At 39.1% G+C, this 19,004-nt stretch overlaps 1 protein-coding gene and 1 long non-coding RNA gene across 6 annotated transcripts in view; one reads left to right on the forward strand and one right to left on the reverse strand.

Moving 5' to 3' along the window:
• The window catches only part of NRIP1 (nuclear receptor interacting protein 1), an 895,475-nt gene that overhangs the window by 683,208 nt on the left and 193,263 nt on the right, over positions 1 to 19,004 (reverse strand). The gene's annotated exons all lie outside the window — the stretch shown is intronic.
• Positions 1 to 19,004, forward strand: part of LOC126049084 (uncharacterized) — a 241,950-nt gene that overhangs the window by 158,215 nt on the left and 64,731 nt on the right. For both annotated transcript variants that reach the window (XR_007509086.1, XR_007509087.1), the window contains one exon: positions 17,799 to 17,852. This is a non-coding gene — a long non-coding RNA (uncharacterized LOC126049084). The remainder of the gene's footprint in view (positions 1 to 17,798; positions 17,853 to 19,004) is intronic.

Consider the following 19,004-nt stretch of genomic DNA (forward strand, 5'->3'; position numbering starts at 1 on the left):
GCCAGACTCTTCTCAGTGGTATTCAGAGGAAAGATGAGAGGCAATTCAATTTAAAAATAATTTTAAACCCCACAACTTTTTACTGTGGGGGTGGTCAACACTAGAACAGGATGCCCAGAGAGGCTGTGGAGTCTCCATCCTTGGAGATATTTAAAACCCAATAGGACACGGCCCTGAGCAGCCTGCTCTGGCTGACCCTGCTCCAAGCAGAGTTGGCCCAGGCAATCTCCAGAGGTGCCTTCCTGCCTCAGCCTTCTCTGTGAGTCTATAATATGTCTTGGCCAATGTAGGAATTTTAAAAACTATAGGTTATTTTGAACTAATAATCTTACAGAAACACAAATTAACCAGATTCTGAAACTGTATTATTTGCACTTCCATGATGTAAAATATATATATAATATATATTTAGGGTAGTATTTAAAACCGTTCTTAAGCTAGAAGTTCGTAACTGTATTACTAAATTAAAAATCAAAGGTGTTTTTTTTTTATAGTCAACATAAACCAGAGGATTCTGAATGGTAGAACTACAGAATTTGAAAAAGCAGAAAATTCACAATGTTAATACCATGTTGAAAAAACACATCCTGGAGGCAGACATTGACTAGCTGAAAAATATGTAAATTAGAAGCTTTTAAAATGCTGAGTTGTCCAAATCATTCATAAGATCACTGAATGTTGACTTTCCACTCTTTGGTTTTGTCTTTACTTCTACTAACAGTGTGTGCTCCCCTTGAAGCTGCCCCAGTCTTTTAGGAATTTTGCTCTGCCTCTGATTCTGAAAACTCTACAATGCATATTTACATGCATCTTAGTCAGCTAAAGGCTTCAGTGGGGTTTAATGTAAAATGTGGTGATATTTCTAACGTATTTATTTCTTGTACTGTGATGGTAGTCACAGGCTGAGCCCAGAGCCCCTCACTCTGCTAGGTGCTATGCAGCACACAGCAGGAGACGTTGCCTGCCCAGGGAGCCTCTCTTCAAGCACGCAATCAGGGTAAACTTCACAATAGTCTCCATGTATGATGTCAGTATCCTCCACCTTCCCCCAGCTTCCTAAGGGAGATTTTAGGGGATGTCTTTCCTTGTTTTAATTATGATTTTGTAGGGAAACAGTTCTTGAAAGTAAAAGGGACAGAAATAAATTAAGGAAGTGGTGGTGTGGCAACATTTGGAGCATCAGAATGAGCAGGTGGAGGGAGAAGTGTGGCTGATGTCTAACATTTAAACAGTGTATTTGCATGCCAAAAACTGTTTTTAAAAAGATTAATTGTTGTTAGGTACTTGCAGTAGTTGATAATGCAAAAAGTACAGCTTCTTTTTTTTTCTTTTTAATTTGTAGGCAGTATATGCCAATAGTTGTGTGAGGAGATCTGGCTTCTAAAATGGTGCCCTTTTGGCTGCATCATTACCTAATGTTCTCTTCAATAAACAAAGAAAAAACAAATTTATAAGCAGTTCTTTTACCCTTAAATTAGCATGGCATTTTTAGTATTTGTTTGTTTACCTTTGGAAAAAATTACTTTTTTTTTCTCTGAATGATACATTAAAACAATAAACAAAAATTTTGAATAACATGCATGGACATGCTTTAATATATTCATGAGTGATCAAAATACAGTACAGAAATCACATATGCTGCTCTGCTGCAACTTTCAAGGTTCAATCCATCATTCTGGAACCCAGGGGGCTGAGATTTGACATCCTGCCTAGAAACCATACTTCAGATTGGCTGGAACTGTGCCATCTTATGTTCAGGTTAAAAGAGCAGCTGTAATTTGTCTGGCTAGCACTTTAACTATGCACAGCAAATCATAAAACCCATTTTCAGTAATAAACTTGAAGATAAAATAGGTCCATTTTCTTCATTTCCTGATCCATATAAGATTTTCATCATTTTCATCACAATACCACTTGGAGTTTGATCTTATAATGATGTAGATTTCTGTAACAATCTTTCTCAGATTAGCAGTTTTGCTTAGCATATATATACTATGTAGGAGATTTCTTTCTGGTACTTAGTGGAAGTCTTTCTATTGTTTTTTGAAAATATGAGAATAATTTCATAGTAGGAGTTAAGTTTACATGTGATTGCCACAATAACTAAAACCTGATTGTAGTCTTTTTCAGTTGTAAATACCAGATTTTAAAATACTCTCTCCTGGTTTGTTTGGGTTTTTTTCTTTCTTTATGTCTTAGTATTGCTTGCAAAGGAGTAGCAAATGCAAATACTTCCAGCAACTCAGTGAAGATGTTTTAAGTATATACATAAAAATGATTTTTATTTATGGTTTTGAATTGTAATGATTTTAGATTTCAACCTGTTGTGTGCACCCCTGTTTTCAAGTGTGACTTTGCCTGAGCAGCAAGGTCCAACTTAACTTAGGAGTATAAGTTTTCTGTGTAACTTAGTAACCCCAGGGAGTTCCTAGGATGGACATCCCTCAAGGAGATGAGCCAGTGAGCCCAGCTGTGGGGAGCCTGACCAGAGGCAGCCACACTCACCTGTACATGGAGGCTGTAGGCTTCGTTTCAACTCCTTTTAGATGTTCCACCATTTGGGTTCCAGCACTGGCTTTCTTTTGATACAAGTCTGCAGAAGCTTTGTGTGAAATCAACCAGTACACTCTAAGAAACAACTTAATATGTCATTCTAGTTCAGTATACACCTAATGGCTTGACTATTAAACAGACTAGCCAGAACCCCTGAATCCTTAGTGCGTTTACTTCAGTAGCCTTCTGCCAAGTGCCAGATCTCTGTTTTTTCTTTTTCACAGAGCCATTTCTCTATCTGTGTTTCTACTAGTACCTCTCTCTTTCAGCAACACAGGCCTCTCCCTTTTGTGGTATGTTTTCAACTCTTGAAGTTTGCTAAACCAAGAGGATAACCCCATGTCACTCTTCCTAACCCCCATCACCCATTTCTGAGTTGAGGAGTTACATTTGCAAGATACATCTTATGCCCCTGTGTGCTGCCCATGAATCACCACTGTAGCTAGCACAAGGGAAGGTTCTTTCTCTCAGCCTTTGCTCAATACCACAGGGCTTTTTGACGCTTTTGGCAAGACAGCTTGTCTGTGTTACTGTAGTGTTGTGGCTCAGACTACCCTACTGAAAATACTTTCTTTCAGGATATTTGTTTCCTTTAAAAGATTTAGCCCTTTGAAGGTGCCTCTGGATTAAGAATTTATGGGAGTATAGTATACTCATATTAGACATGTACTTTACTGCGGTAGCCTAGCTAGGGAAAATGAAATGTGTTTCTGTATATTCCATCTTCCCCTACTGTAGTTAAGTGAGAGCAAGCTGCAGGATAGCATTGTGCGTCTTGGTGGCCACACAAGCACTTTGTATTCACTGGAGACTTGGAGGTATGACAGCTGCATATAAATATGCATAGTTGGAGAGATTCGTGATTGTGCTTCGTTCTAGGGCTGATTGGCTGTAGTGCTGCCACTGCAAAACAGTGAGCGTTTTCCTCATCTATCAGCTGCTTGCTTGCTTGAAAGCAGACAAAATGGTTAAAACACCAACAGCCCACAGAGGGCTCCTGAGTGAGTGAGACTTTTTTGCTACAGCACTCAAAACATTTCCCTGAATCTACAGTAGCTCTCAGTAGATGAATTTAGCACTCAGCAGATTAATTTAGCTCCCAGTGTGCTGGATTTAGAAAGAAAAACTAATATAGATGAATACATTCTGTTCAGCCAGCATATTTTGTTTTGCAACAATACACATGTCTTATTTGAACTGCAATCTGGTTGGAAAGCATTTTGCGAATGGTGCATTGGTCATAAAAATGAGTCATGCTTGCTCATTTTTTAAAAAGCTCTCATCTAGTGCAGATTAAGGAAAAAAAGCTATTGAGCAATTCACTGGAGAAAGTATTGGAATTTTAGCCATCTCTGATGAGCTTTGGGCAGTTTTTTAAGGTAGACTTTGACACTGTGTTGCAAAAAGAGTAGCAGCTTTCCTACTGGGTGATCTGTACCACCCTGCTCATGGTCACTTTGCTCATTTGCCTCATGGGCAGGATTCAGGCAGGTTTTGCTTGGAAGCACTTGCAGGCTGGAAGATAAAGGTATGTCTAATGGCAGTTGGGAAGAGCTCTTGAGGAAGAAAAATTCAGGATACAAAATCCATTGGTTTATGACTTTACTATAAGCTTTAGATTTCTTCCTTAACCTGGAAAATGTCACAAGGAAAGTGGGACTAAATTGCTTATGCATGGTAGCAGACTGATAAGCTTGCTTATGATAACAGTAATGCTTATTATTTCAGGAGCTGGGAAACTGAATAAAAAGATAAAAATATAAAATAAAGATATCAAACTCTAGGACCTGAGGAGATCATTTGACGAGCTTTATTTAAACACAAAATGGTCAAGGAAATGAAACAAAAAATGCTGCAATATGACAATCTGGCTTTCTAAAGTAGTATCCTCGGTAAATGAGTATCTCATATGAAAGACTAACTCCCAACACATCTTACAGAGCACTTCTTGATAAAGTATTTCCACTACCAGCAGCACGATGATTGTTATAAAACATTCTTTCAGTCTCTCAATATTATTCTTTTTTTTAAACATTAATGAATGGATTGAAGAGCAAATAGCTCCTTTCAGTTGAGTCAGTGCCGTACAGTGTGGATCTAATTTACTCAGGAGGATCTCAGCTGCTACAGTGATAGGTGCTTTATAGTAGTGATTCCCAATCCTATTTAATCAAAGGACTCCTGAACCTTTTGGAGAACACAAACCAAAGACCTTCCTCTTCACTGATAGTGCAGTGGTTTTCATTTACCAAAAGCAAAACTTTGGATGCTCTTTTATGAGGTTTGTTTTCCCCACTTGTTTGTGTACTCGCTTGCATATGCAGGGATGTGCATACGTTGTCTTCTTTCTCAGTTTTGAAATCGTACAATATTTTTGGAGATTATATTGTAATATCTTACAGGCTACGAGCAGCTTTTAGTCAGTAGATCAAGGAGCACTGCTATGAAGACCACAGAAGTCTGGAGGCCTGGTTCATATGTTTGCTAGGAGTCTTGCACATCAAACCATAAGGCAGTCTGCGCGCAGTTGCTCTCCTTCTTTTAGATGGTAGATGTTGCTTTTAATAAGAGACTGTGAAGTGGAAATCTCTCAGGCATCATGTGGGATTTTACTAGTTCTCTGGTGTGGAGGAGGAGACACAATGGTGGGGCTGGAGGGGCACTGCGGGAAGGCAGTAGTGACTCACTATCCCTTCTGGCTCCTCTTTTCCATGAGGAGTGGGAATTTGTTATGAGTAAATCCTCCTGCTGGAAGAGGAGAGTGAACCACCACTGTCCCGCATGGACTCAGCAAGGCTGGCTGGGGCATGGAGGCAACGAAGCCAGCACTGTGTTTATTCGCTGCCTGCGTGCTCAGAAGAGTGGTAGAATGTGGTGCATACATATCTATGAGTACAAATCATACGTGCCAGGGCCCTGAGCACATCCCTTCCCCACCTCCATTGGCTGCCTTGGCTCGGGGCATGGGTGTCCAGTCTTGAAGAGAGCTGTGAGAAACCTTAGCGGGGCTCATCCTCCTCTTCAAAGCTGCATTTCGGCCCTGGCCCAAACATACCACACCCCTGCCCAGCCCTGGGCCCTGCTGAGCCAGGCACCACCCCAACCCCAACCCTGTCCCATCCCATCTCAGGGGCTGCCTTCCCAACAAGGCCCAATGGCAACTGCGGTGGCCATTGCCAACTCTGGTCACTGTTTCCAGCCTGGCCCAGCTTACCTTGCTGGGGGCTGTGCAAAGGGGCTGGTTGGAGAGGGAGGGCACCACACCAGCCTGGCAGCCCCATGGCTCTGGCCTTGCCCCTGCAGACCCACATTCCCAGTGGAGCTGGGATGGAGTTGCAGAAGACAGTTCTTTGTGCAGCCCTGAGTGACATTTAGGCTGTACTGGAGCAAGGCAAGGTTTCTACTAACTGAGATCCAGCTTTCTATTGGTGCTAGTTTTTAGTCAGCCATTTTTTTCTTTTCCTTGGCTATGTTAAGATGGTTTTGTAGGTAGACAGAGTCTGGGAAAGCTAATGCTAACTCACAAAGAAGCAAGCTCTACTGCTAGAAGGCCTTTGTGGATGTTGCAAGGTTGAGTACCCTAGAGCATTATCCTCCACAAATGTGTTGGTTAATGGGTTTTTTTGGTAGTTAAGCTTTACTTTTGGTAGCCTGAGCTTTTGACCTTGCAGAAGGAAACACATCTTCAGTTTTTTCTCCACTGCCATGGGAGGACACCTCAGCATCCTGCTGCTGCTGAGAATCCTTACCTTCCACCACTCACTTCATTCATCCTCTCCTCCTCCTTTCAAAGTTTCGTTGCGTTCTTGGCAACAGCTACAGAGGAAATTAAAGGCTTTATTTCCAGACTAGGTTCAGATGTCACAAATATGGAGGCCAGTTTCTGAAAATCCAGTTCTACAAACTTCAGTGTTTACTGCTTTCTGTGCTTCCCTGCCAAGATCTTCTCCCTGCTGTGGCATCTGTAAGATATATCAAGCTAAATGTTAGCGTGTTGGTACTTCTGAATGCCATACGCTCATTCATGGCCTCGTTATGGTTCAAGATCATGCCAAACTTTATGGCATGAAAGGCCTTGTTTTGAATGTCTTCCCCATGCTCACCCCCACCCCCCGCTTTTTAAATTCTGTCTGGCCCAGTTTAAAAGTTCCAGCTTGGGACATGTCCATAAATTGGGGTAATTTCATCTAGATGTACTCTTATACATAAATAGACACTGTGGCTCTAATGTGCGCCTGGCAACCAGGGATAATATGTATTGGTAGAATGGAGTTGCCTATACATTGTAACATTATAGCATGTACATTATAGCATGTAACATTATAGCACTGTGCTACCTCAGTGTAGCCGTAGTACTCCTATAACTTCTCATGTAGAGGATTTGCTGTTATAAGATTTACAGTAGTTAATCAATATGAAAACTTGCTTTTACTTGATCATTACAGTAATATTTATACATTTATACAAACATAGTTTCATTATCATATTAAATGAGTTAGGAACACAATTGGCTATTTCTTCCCAGGATCACAATTGGCCATTTCTTCCCATTCCTGTGACTTAAGTTTAAGCTGCTATTCTCAACATTCTTGACATTGTTTAGTAGTTTATAAATGATAAAGTGAACTAGATAACAGATGTTCAGATTTTCCCCCTGTGCACAAACTATACTTTGTCGTAGGGAAAGGACCAAACAAGTAACATAGGTGCAGTCTAAGTTGTTTAAATGGACTTTGCATCATCGGATGTTCACTCCATCTTCCCTTGAGAAATTTAAAGAATATAAATAGACTTAGGATGACTTTATCAATTCATGGGGTGTGGAAAGTATTCAGTTTCAAGCAGACAGCCTGTTTAGTAAATTTGCTGCTATTTGGAAAGAAAATTTGGTTTGTTTTGAAATTCACAGAAACGTGGATCTAGAGGTTGTACAGTTTTGGTCCTAGGAAACAGTAATTTTGTTTAATGAGGAACAAAAACATTTTAGTTCCCGAAGTTCTACCTGTCTATTGGAACTCGTTTTTATTTATGATTTTTTGTCTACATTAGGCATATGATTTACAACAGTGTTCCTCTTCAACACCTTTTCCTCTTCTTTCCCCTGTCCCTGCCCCCCTACTTCAGCAGACTTACCTGTCTGATATAGATAATAATTTGTAATGACTTTATCTCTGAGGAGTTGCACTGGCAAAGTCATAGGGGCTACCTCTGGCTGCTCTCTTTGCATAGGCAGTGTTTCTTCATGACATAGTGGAGCTGTCTCTTCAAAATAGGTAACAAGCTCTAGAATTGTTTGGTGCATGGGCAAAATCCTGGTCTTCAGTAAAGTCTTAAGGTGGAAAAAGTGGATTTCATTGTCCTGAATAGAACAATTCTTAGGATTATTTTTTTCTTCTCCATATTTGATGAAAGCTTTGACAAAGGGTGTTGAGCAGTATGGTGTCGTTGACTATACTTTCCTGAGGCACACGCCTTTATAGCACAGGAAAATGTTTTTTTTATAAATGCTGTTTGAGATACTCTGGATCCACAGTAGACAGGCCAGCATCTCCCACATTTCTACACAAAAATATGGGTTCAGAGACATGAGTAGAATGCAAATATTTTAGTAAGCAAAATGTAAATGGAAAGATAGATTATAGAAAATGAATAATACTTTTTCCCATAAAAATAAACCACACCGCTATAACCAGTACAAAAGATATTGAGAATTAAAGGAAAAAAGATGGTACTGGAAATAGCTTAGATTTCGCAGTTGCTTTGGAATTCTGTACAGAAGCCACACATAACACATTCCTTTCTTCTGCCCCTTCTGTGGTTTTTTTCTTTAACTGCATCTGATAATAGCTATATGTACATCAATTATTATTGTATCAAAGATGAAAATTAGAAGTTCTGCACACAACAAAATACAAATGGCTAAAGAATTTTTGGCTAAAGGTGTATAGGGGGAGGAAAAGACACCTGATTTCTTTGCCTTGAAGCCAGCCAAAATAGCTCATCTCTGCACAGATCACTACAAGGGCAGCAGGGGAAAAAAATACATACATAAGATTTGCTGAACCCTTATCATTTAGGAAGTGGGAGGAATAGTCTGTAGATTAACATTTTAGTCTGGGTTATCAGAGACTTCGTTTTGGTTCCTGAGTTATCACAGACATCCCACAGTTAAGTAGCATAAGTGGTTTTCCTATACCTCAGTTCCCCGTCAGGTAAAAATAGGGATCTCTTACAGGGCTGTTGTGGGGATAAATACCTAAAGCTTGTTAAGTGCTCAGATTATTCAGTAATGAAGCTTGTCTAAGTACCTCAAAGTACTGTGTAGGCTGGAATGTGTTTATGCAGTCTCCATGCACCAGGGACTTTCTTAATAACTTGCTCCACTTAGCTTGGAAGACAGAGGAACCAACACACCTAAGAGGATGGAAAGATCAGTGGTGTACTGAACTGCACTTGTGTCAGAAACAAGAGACACTTCTTGGGGGAAGACAGTTCTTTGTGCTGTGGCTGGACATGACCTAAGTAGAAAACAATTGAAATGCTTGGTCCAAGGAGATGCCAAGGAACAAGAGAAAGCTGCCTTATCAAATCCCCCATTGAGAGAAGAGGCAGTGGAGGAGCAACACAAACAAGTACTTCGTAAGAGGCAATATTTCTAGAACTGAGACTTCTTAATGGAGGTCAGGCATACAGGGACAAGAACAAAATATGAAGGAAAAATGAGGCAATAGGAAATTACAACAGAGGATTTTTCTCTTCATAGATTATATAGATCCAGACATAACTGGGGAGTTGGAAAAGGAGAGGGAGAATATGTTGGAGAAGTGGGGGAGACTGACAGTAGTGGCTACAGGAATAGAGTTGTCAATTTACTGTATTTGACTAGTGAAAGACTAGTGTTGTGGATGAATTTGTGCAGACAGGGGAGATCACAGAAGGATCAAAAATCAGAATATTTATTGTTTGCAGCTAAGAAAAACATTTTGTATGGGAAGATTCCTGTATTAGCATAGTCAGAGGAATAATTACTGAAATACTTCTCTCCAGCTGAACAACCTCTGAAAGGAATCTGTCTGTGTTACCAGAGAAAAGAAGGGTGTTAAAGAGATAACATAGCTTTTTCAAGGTTAAAGACAGAGGTCACAGTGGTGCTGTAAATTCCACTAGCTTCAGTTGTCTGTATCAGGCTCCAGGAGGAGACGTCAGGCTGGCTGCATGCAGTGAGCCAGGCTCTCACATGGGCAATGAAACCACTGCTTTTTCTTAGTCATGGTAGTGAAAAGTGCATTGTAGGTAAGTGTTTGGCCATGTAGGCAACAGGTTCCTGATGTAAAAATAGTTATGGGTGGGAGATGTGACTTACGTGGAAAAATACTTAGGGATTAGACAGTCAACAAAATGGAAGGTGGTGGGAATACTAAAGCTGTACTGGGAAGGATGAACTGGAATTTATCTAGGAAGAGATACCAAAAATTTCAGAGAATAATCCTTAGGACAAAGTGTAAGCACAGAGAGTTTCAGACTGGATTTGGATGATGAAATATTCATAGAAGACTATCTTTGAGCATCTCAGGGACTAGAGTTTTTACTTTGTTTTGTGCTTTTATTTTCTTTACTTTGCCAAGACCATGCAGTTTCATAGGGAAAAATAAAGAACAGAGCGACATGTCATCTCATCTCATCCCATCTCACCTCCTGTATATAGCACTATATTTAGATAGCTTTGCTAGCTGAGGTTTTTGTTTGGTTTGTTTGAGGGGGCGTGTAGCAAACAGAATACAATTTTCTCCTGTTTAGTCACACCAGAAAAAAAAATAAATAAGCCATTTGGTGTTCAGCTTTTGGGTCTATGTACTGTTCCTGTACAAACCTTGTTTAATAAGAATTTAAGTAAATACAAATGAAGTATTGAAAGCATAAAGCATCTGGAACATTTTAAAGATGCACTGAAATATAACATGATTAATTTCTGTTGTGCTAATTATACCTATTATGAGTTAAAATGGATTCCACTTTGGAGCCACTGTTATGTAACTTGTGGTTTTGCAGTCTTTGAAATGCAGTTTTCCATTCATGTGGTATATTAAAAAATGTTGCAAGACAAATTACAAAGCTTAACTGAAATAGTGCCAAAAATCTTAAACAAGTTATTCTACTAGATAAATAACTAGTTTGATGCTTACTGTGCGTTGTTTTGGGTTTTTTTTCAATCAAAAAGAAATAGTAATGTAATGAGGCAGGGCTGAGTGGGATGTAGGATTTTTTTCTGGTTTATGATTTAACGGGTTGCTCTGCACCTATAGCGAGGAATCTAAGATCAGTTTGTGAGCTACTACTCCTGTGTGTATTTTGTATTCAACAGTGCGTTCAGCTTTATTCTACATGGGTTGTAAGAGTACCATATCACTGAGTTTGAATGCATACAAGAAGGCATATAAGACAGCTCATAACAGGGGCGAGTGTCATCTTAAGTTTTTTACAAGAAACAGCGTTCACAATCACTCTGCAAAACAGAAGGTGAAGCATCAAGTTGTACTTGTCCCTAAGTGTGAGTCTGGCAGAGGTATGTAGGATGTCTTTGCCTATTGTGAGGTTTTTGGATGTGGACGTCTCAACAGGGACACACTTTGGACCTTGGCAGCAAAACTGCAGGTAGCAATGGAAAGCAGAAATCTGCTGTTTGGCTATTGAAGGGGAATAAAGAGACTTCTTGGGTGACTCCCAGGTTGGTCACCTGGCTGTAGGTCTGCTCCAAGTGCCCCACAAAGTAGCTATCACAGGGAGTGAGCTGCAGGGGATGGTGGCTGTGTGGGGGTTGTGGATGTACCTTCTGATCCTCCTCCAGATGCAGTGGAGATTTTACTTCTCTCATTTTCTGCTGTAATGGGCTTACAGTGCAACCCAGCCCCTAATAAGTATAAAAAATTAATCCTGTTTTAAGTACTTTAGGACAAAAAAGACTTTTACTTAAAAGACTTTGTCCCTCTTTTAGCAGTGAGTGAAACTACTAGTAACAAAATGAAAATAGTTATGTAAACTTTGTTTTGATAAATTGATCATTGGTTGCATATTGTTGTAGGAATCTGACTGCAATTAGCAGAGCAAATATTTGAGTCTAATTTCACCCCTTTCACCCCTCAATTGAGAACTGAATTGAACTTGAAGCCTTACAAAATAGGTCTCGCTGGGGAAAGGTTGCAAGAACCTTGAAGAAGTTCAATTAATTTAATAAAGTGTTTGTTTCATTTTCTGTGTTATGTTTCAACGACAGAAGCATCACAAAATAAAAATTAAAAAAAAAAAAAAATCCATATCAAGAAAATCCCTCTAAATAGTTTGTGTTTGCTTGCACAAACACATGAGAAAGAAAGAAGGTTTTGTTCTAGCTGTACTTATGTACTTACTCTAAATGCAGAAAAGACCATGAACACCTTTTTTCCCCACAAAATTCTCCAGTTCAGTTTTAGTGGTATCTGAGGTACTGGTAGATAACTTCTTCAGGGTTTTTTTTGCATTTAATATGACTTCTCAGTCTTTTCAGATTAACCCTGTTCAGCTGGAAATACTCATTACAAAATAGGGAATTTTTTTTAAACATTAAATTTCAAAGAACGCCAACATTTTCAATAAAATGTAGATGATTCTGTTGGCTATTTATGCATGTATTTATTACTCACCATCTCCAATATTAGTAGTCTCTTCCTCCTGAAATATATAATTTTTTTGAAAAATGCAAATAATTTTCATTTAACACTTTTTTAGATTGCTTTATACTGTTAAGTTCTGTGCCATGCAATATAACTTTCATTTTGTTTTAGCTGCCTAATGGAGTCAGAACCAGTCTTGTTTGACAAACATGCTGCCATTCAATTGTGAGGCTAGGAGTGCATCCTGCTGAACAGTGCAAGCTCTTGCATGTTTGTTGCATTGCTTCTATTGTAAACGGTGTAAATAAGTCTATCAGAGCTTTGCCCACTGAGCGAAATGAATCCATTTAGGTAGGACTTCAGTGTTGGGGTGGCGGTGATCTCTCCTAGGCACTCAGGTGCTGCCACAGTGAGGGCTATCTCCACAACCACCTAGCCAGAGTCTCCTCTCACTGTTGGTTGTGTTCAGCTCCACCCCTACCCCAGTTGTTGCAAGGACTAAGCACCCTCCACTTTATTCAGCCATGTTTCTATTACACAGGAGCATTAATTAGGACAGCCAGTCTAAGGTCCTTCTCAAACTGTGGAACTTTTCTTCAGTCTTGGCAGTGTCTGTAGGGGCAGCTCTCCCTCCCAGGAGGTGTGAGTTGGAGAAACCAGTATCTCTTCCTAATGTCACTGCATGCTGAGTAGAACCATCAGTGTTCTAGGAGCACTGGGGTCATCCTGGGAACACTTGTTTGGCTCAACTGGTTGCTTTCTAGGAAAGTGTTAGGGATAAAAACTTAGAAAATAAAATCTCTCCCCTCCACAGGAGTGATGTATCATGATATATCTGAATCCCCCTTGAGAACAGAAACCGGATTCCAAGACAGAGAGCTGTGGGTAGCTGACACAGAGGTAAAAACAGTTGGACGCTGGAAGGCAGGAATTCACAACTCTCAAAGTTCACTGGACACATTCATCATTGTGTTTGTAACAAGCCAAGTCTTTTGCTGGTGTAAGAAGGTGTATAAAGTCCATCACAGCATCATACTTAAAAAGGCCATAAAAATGCTGTGCAATGAAATATATGCTGCCCTGAAGTGCCTTGATGCTATCACAAAGCTATCCAACTGTGATTCTCCCTGGCTCCCCGACTTTTTTAGTGCCCCTTAGGCAGGTGTATACACTGATAGATTTCTTTTATCTGTTGGCTTTACATTGGTAGCTGGAGGATTTACAGTGCCATATTTTATGGAAAGGCTTGAGTCTATAATAATAAAATAAAACAGTTTTTAGTACTTAAGAAAATCCTTACTTTAATTAGCCAGTGTCCATTTCTGTTGGCCCTCAGTTCTTATTCCACCCGCCTTCCCCCCCAAAATGTGTGTGGAATTGGAGGGAAGAAGTTTAGGCATTAAAATGTACATTCCAGCATTATTTGTGCTGACCCGACTTTAGTGTCTACAAGACTAAGGTCAGAAAAGCCCATTTAATTATCTACAAATATCCAAGAGCTATAGGCAAGAACCCCAGCCTATTGCTTTTAGCTATTGATAGGCCTAACACCAGCACTGATGCTAGTGTTGCAAAATAAGGTCCCCCAGAAACCCAGTTAATGGCATCTTTGTTCCTCACCTGTGACTTTGTAGAAGTCCTAATACTTCAGGTTTTAAAAATTAATAATGTAGAGCTGAAGTGAAAATAATACTTTGGAAACGGGGATGAAACAAACTATTCCCTTTTTACCTTTCCCCAATTCTTTGCAGGCAAACACAACCCCAGGCAACTTCCAAACTTCCATGATTGCATTGAATTCCTTGTTAATTGGGCTTTTCTCTTGCTATTGAGTTCTTTCTTGAATAATGCCTGCTTTCTAAAGATTTGTGTGCAGGCAATAAAAGTAGAGATTTAATAGGATGAAGGCTGTGGCTCCATATAAAGATATTTAGCCCTTAACTCCCATTGAAATCAATACCTTTGCAAATCTTGTTGTAAGTGACTTAAAATTAATACGCATAAAATAGAACTACTATTAAATGTTTAAAGAATACAAAGAGAATAAAAACACTGTTCTCCTCTGAAAAGTGACTGTAAAAATTGTGTCTTAGAGTTGCATGATAATTGTCTCGGTACCTTGATGCTTTTTACATCGTATCATATGTGCTAGGTTTGAAAATAAGGAGTTGGTGCCTGTGTCTGCAGACTACAAACTAGAAGGAAAACTTGCTTCATTTCCTGGTTGGACTTTATCACAGGTTAAAAAGTCCTGTATTCCCCCATCAGACTCTTCATGAAGCCTGTTAGCTTGTTTGTGATTCACTAGAAGGTAAAGAATCCAAGTTACTTTCTCTTAGCAATACAGAGATAAGTGGACTAAGGACACATAAGCAATATTTTTTGTTCTGAAAAAGGCTGTGACATAATTAATGAAGGAAGAGGAGCTGCTTATGCAAAATGTGCCTTTTTTCCCCAGAGCGGAGTCACACGTTCACAGCTTTTGTCTGGTGCAGGAGTGCTGGCAGCAGTGTCTGCATCAGCAGGGGTGGGTGTCCATCACAGCTTTGAGATGTGGCCAAGATAAGCAAATTGCATCCGGTCTGTCATTAACCCACTTACTCTTGCTAGTTTTCATGCTTATCATGTTGTTACTGAAAGGCTACCCAAAAGTCTTAACAGGGAAGGATAGTTTGCTCTCCAGTGCTAAACAAATGTAATCATCAAGACCATTTCTGATGGGCTTGGTTCTTGAGTCTAACCATGACTGATTGCGGATGGGGGGACATAACTGGTGTGGCTGGAGTCCGAATCCGAAGGTTCCCTTACAATACTGTCAGGAAAAGGTAGATGAACAATCATTGGCTAGACTATTGACTTTAAGTGCACGAAGTGGTAGTCTTTCTCAGGCAAACATGGCTTTACTTAAATATGGAGAGACAGATACTCTCCTGAATTTCTTGCTGTTCTGAACATATTTGGACTGTTTGTCCAATTGATTGCATAGCAGTATGGGTTCTTCTTATGTTTTCAGTTGTTTGGTTTTTATGTTTTTGTTTGTTTGTTGTTGTTGTTGTTGTTTGGTTGGTTTGGTTTGGGTTGGGTTTTTTTTCCCTAGTAAAACTCATTCCACTTCTGTTCTGTGTAGAACGTAAGAATAAGGATTATGTACAGCAGATCTTACAAATGCACAGTGACCACTGTTCAGTTTATCCTATCATCAGTCATCTTTTCACTGGTTTTGCATTTGCTCAAACTCTCTTGCTGTTAAATTGCTGAAAACATTCCTGTTATCAGGGAAACTATTTTATCTGCAGTTACCTGCACCGTTGTATCAGGCCAGTGGTGCAAACCCTGTAAGAGGACTGTAGTTTGAACTCGGAAGATAAGTCCCATGTTAAATCTTTCTGAAATGATATAGAAGTTCTCAAGTCACAAACAGGCAAGTGACTAAGGAAATGGCGAGGGTATGACCCTTTCTGTTCAAAGTTGCTTAACCCAAATCCCAGTTTTTAAATTAAGATAAACTAGTCTGGCTACATCAGAAGGATGCTAATGTAACCAAGAAGAAACTGTATTTTATTAGCAGCATACACTCCAGGGTTTGCTGATAATTGGGCTGATCTGACAGGGTTTGCAGTTTGTCTCTACCCTTCCTCGTTGCTGTTTATTGGTGCATTCCAAAATTCTCAGCATCATGGTCACTGGCTTCCCTTTTAGAGAAAAATGCAAGGTGCAGTGGCCAATACTCATATATGGAATGATGTTCCATATGCCAGAAACTGCTGTCTCAGGTGAATAGAAGAGAGGTGATAGAACTGTCTTTCTGTGCTACCATAATCTTTTTCAAAAATCGTTTGTTGACGTCGTATGACACTTCCCATTATGAGACTTCATTTCTAGATTCTAGGATTGAAACTATGTTTCTTTAGTCAGTTTCCTTGTGTCAACAAGTATTTAGTGAAACACTACCAAATGACCCTTCTGTCATACCAGTTTGCAGAAAGGATGCTATGCTCTCAGTTACTCCCTGACCTCAAGGATGACCATCTATGTGTTCCAGCACTGGAGTTGGTGGTTGTGGCTGGCAGCTATCATGCTTAGTAACAGAATTTCTGAAGATTTTATGCATTTCCAACACCCTGAATAGACATTTACTTATCAAGAAAGTATTGGTTCTTTGTGTTATAACATTATTGAAGTGGTAAAGAGGTAAAGTCAAACAGTACTAGCGTGGCTTGGGCAGCTTGATGTAACCATTGTCTGCAAATGTGTTGTGGGAATCTTTCCTTACTTGGTAACACACTTCTTTTTCATACTGTACTTAGTATAGACAGTGAGCAGATGGGCCATCTCTGAGGGTCAATTTGGTTTGTAGTAAGGGAGAGTCTTGTTCAGAAACAGAAAGTGGAAAGTATCTGGTGACTGAGACCATCTCAGGACAAAGGAAAAAACTCTCATGACAAAGTCGATTAAAGCCCTGGTGAATGATTTACCACAGAGTTCACACATCAAGGTGTGAAGTGTATTGCATCAAGTTTTTAGTGATAGTCAGCAATTGCATGTTCCCCATTTCTGTAAACTCAGTTTGTCACCTAATTTGCAACATGCTTGGTATTTATGTCTCCAACCGAAATCGCTGTGAGAAGTACCTTCAGTGTATAAAGTGCTGTGTAACGCTCAGTCCTCTGAAAAAAAATGAGCCCCTGTGACCCAAATTAAGTATTTGCTTTTCAGCTTGATGTCTTAGCACCAAGGAACTCATCTGAGACAATGTTATTCCTCCAAAAGAATTTGCTGAACTTGAGTTGCACAGCATTTGCAACACAGTCAAAGCGATCATGATTAGAATATATGGGGCATAGCAAGATATTGTGTTTTTTTCTGTCAGGATTGGAAAGCTACTCCATTAATGTCTCTCTCCACTCCACATCTTAAGCAATGAAATTAACACAAAATATCAGTGCTTGAACTTTTTGAATGTCTGTTTGTACAAGGAATGAAGAGGATTTCCCATGGAAGAATACTATGTGACTAAGAAATTAGCAACTGTAGCATATTCCATACTCATTGAAGAAATAAAAGTTGCATGGGCAGGCTAACATTTGCCACTTTCTGATATTTATATTAATCACATTACAGTCTTAATAATGTTCTTTTCATACTGTGTTTATGTGAGTGGTACAGAAAGTAAATGAACTCTGTATATTCAAGTGCCCTGAAGAACGTTTAATGAGAAATACATTATTTTTTTAACCAGATGGACATAATATAAATCTGAGTATCCTTTAGGAAATAATGACAGCTATACATCTGTATTTGAATAAAAAGACACGAAAGTTGATACCAGTTACATAACAGATACCTTTAATCCTTGTTGAATAGCATGGCATAGTATGTCTGTTGGTTTTAATACTATTGTTTGTAAACGTAATCCTGCCACACAGGCGGGACTCTTTTGGGAAAAGAGTGACCTAACAGATTTTAAGAAGATTTTGTTTAGTATGATTTTGCTGCTTGCGATTTCTATATAATAGTAACCACTCATTACTAATTTGTCATCAAAAATATGAAAGAGAGAAATAGATTATAATTAAACATTTTATTTTTCTTTTACAGATTTCTTTTACAGTGCACTCTGCTCAGGCCAGTGAATTTTGTTTAACTGACCAGGTAAGCAATATGCATAGTCACGGGGTTTTTTTTCATAAAAAATGTTTTCTAGGCACTAGGCAACTAATTCTGAGAGATTGGTGTTCTGTGTTGTTAGAGAAAATTCACAAAACCTATTATAAATATGTTCAAAATGGTGTTGTCAGTTTCTAATTTAAAAAAAACTGTTGAAATTTCCAGAGTGCTATAATTTTCAATTAGAAAGGGAGTTTATTTTCCAGATGTCCTTAATTTTATTGTTTCTCTGCCTTCTTTTCTCTTGTTGTCCTAGTTTCCCCATGCTTTGCGTTGGTATTTCTGATTTTTCAAAGCCTTACAAGTTGAGCTTTTTTTTGCTGGGTGCTATCAGTCTCTCTCTACCTACCAGGATATCAGTAGTGCAAACAGGAGTGTCTGATGAGAACTCCAGAGATGGTGTTTTAACACCACAGGAATGGCATGGCAACACTAGAGTCGCCATTGGGAACTGGAGATGGCTTTGGAAATTTATAAACACCATTTCTGTAGATCTGAAATTAATAACATACAATTACAAAATGAATGAAATTGTAGTTAATGATCGTGTTTGCTGGGTACCAAAAATTGAAGGTGAGGCACTAATTTACAGCCTTACTGTGCATAGGTTGGTGGGCTGGCTTGTATGCTTTACTTGTGGAATTCCAGTTTGATTGCCTGTTGTATGCTGTAGGTACAGTTTGCAGAAAATGCTTTTTTGGCCATCTCTTTAACAATTTTTTTGGTCATCTCTTTTATTGTTAAGGGTTTTAATGAGGGAGTTGGGCAATATAATTTGCATGCAGTACAGCTTTAACGTTGTCTACACCCAATTTGATCATTTTTTGATGCTTCTTAGAGAGTGATGTGATACCTTGTTGGGAGAGAAAAGGGTAGACAAAATTAATTTTGTATGGAATATTTTGTTCACAGTATACAGATATGGTTTGCCTTAGATGTAAAGTTCCTGTGCTTTTCAATAGACTCATGTTACCCCTGGTTAAAATAACAAATTATAGACAAAACAGTAAATAAGAACATGGTGTTCCTATGTAAGTCTTTCTCTTGTTTCATGTTGAAATGTTCCATAGCTCTTACATTTTATCGGTACAGTTAACCTCACCTTGATTTTAGATGAGGTGGTCTCTTATAATCTTC

The sequence above is a fragment of the Accipiter gentilis genome, chromosome 21 (assembly GCF_929443795.1).
Source record: "Accipiter gentilis chromosome 21, bAccGen1.1, whole genome shotgun sequence".
In the NCBI taxonomy this organism is placed as follows: Eukaryota; Metazoa; Chordata; class Aves; order Accipitriformes; family Accipitridae; genus Astur; species Astur gentilis.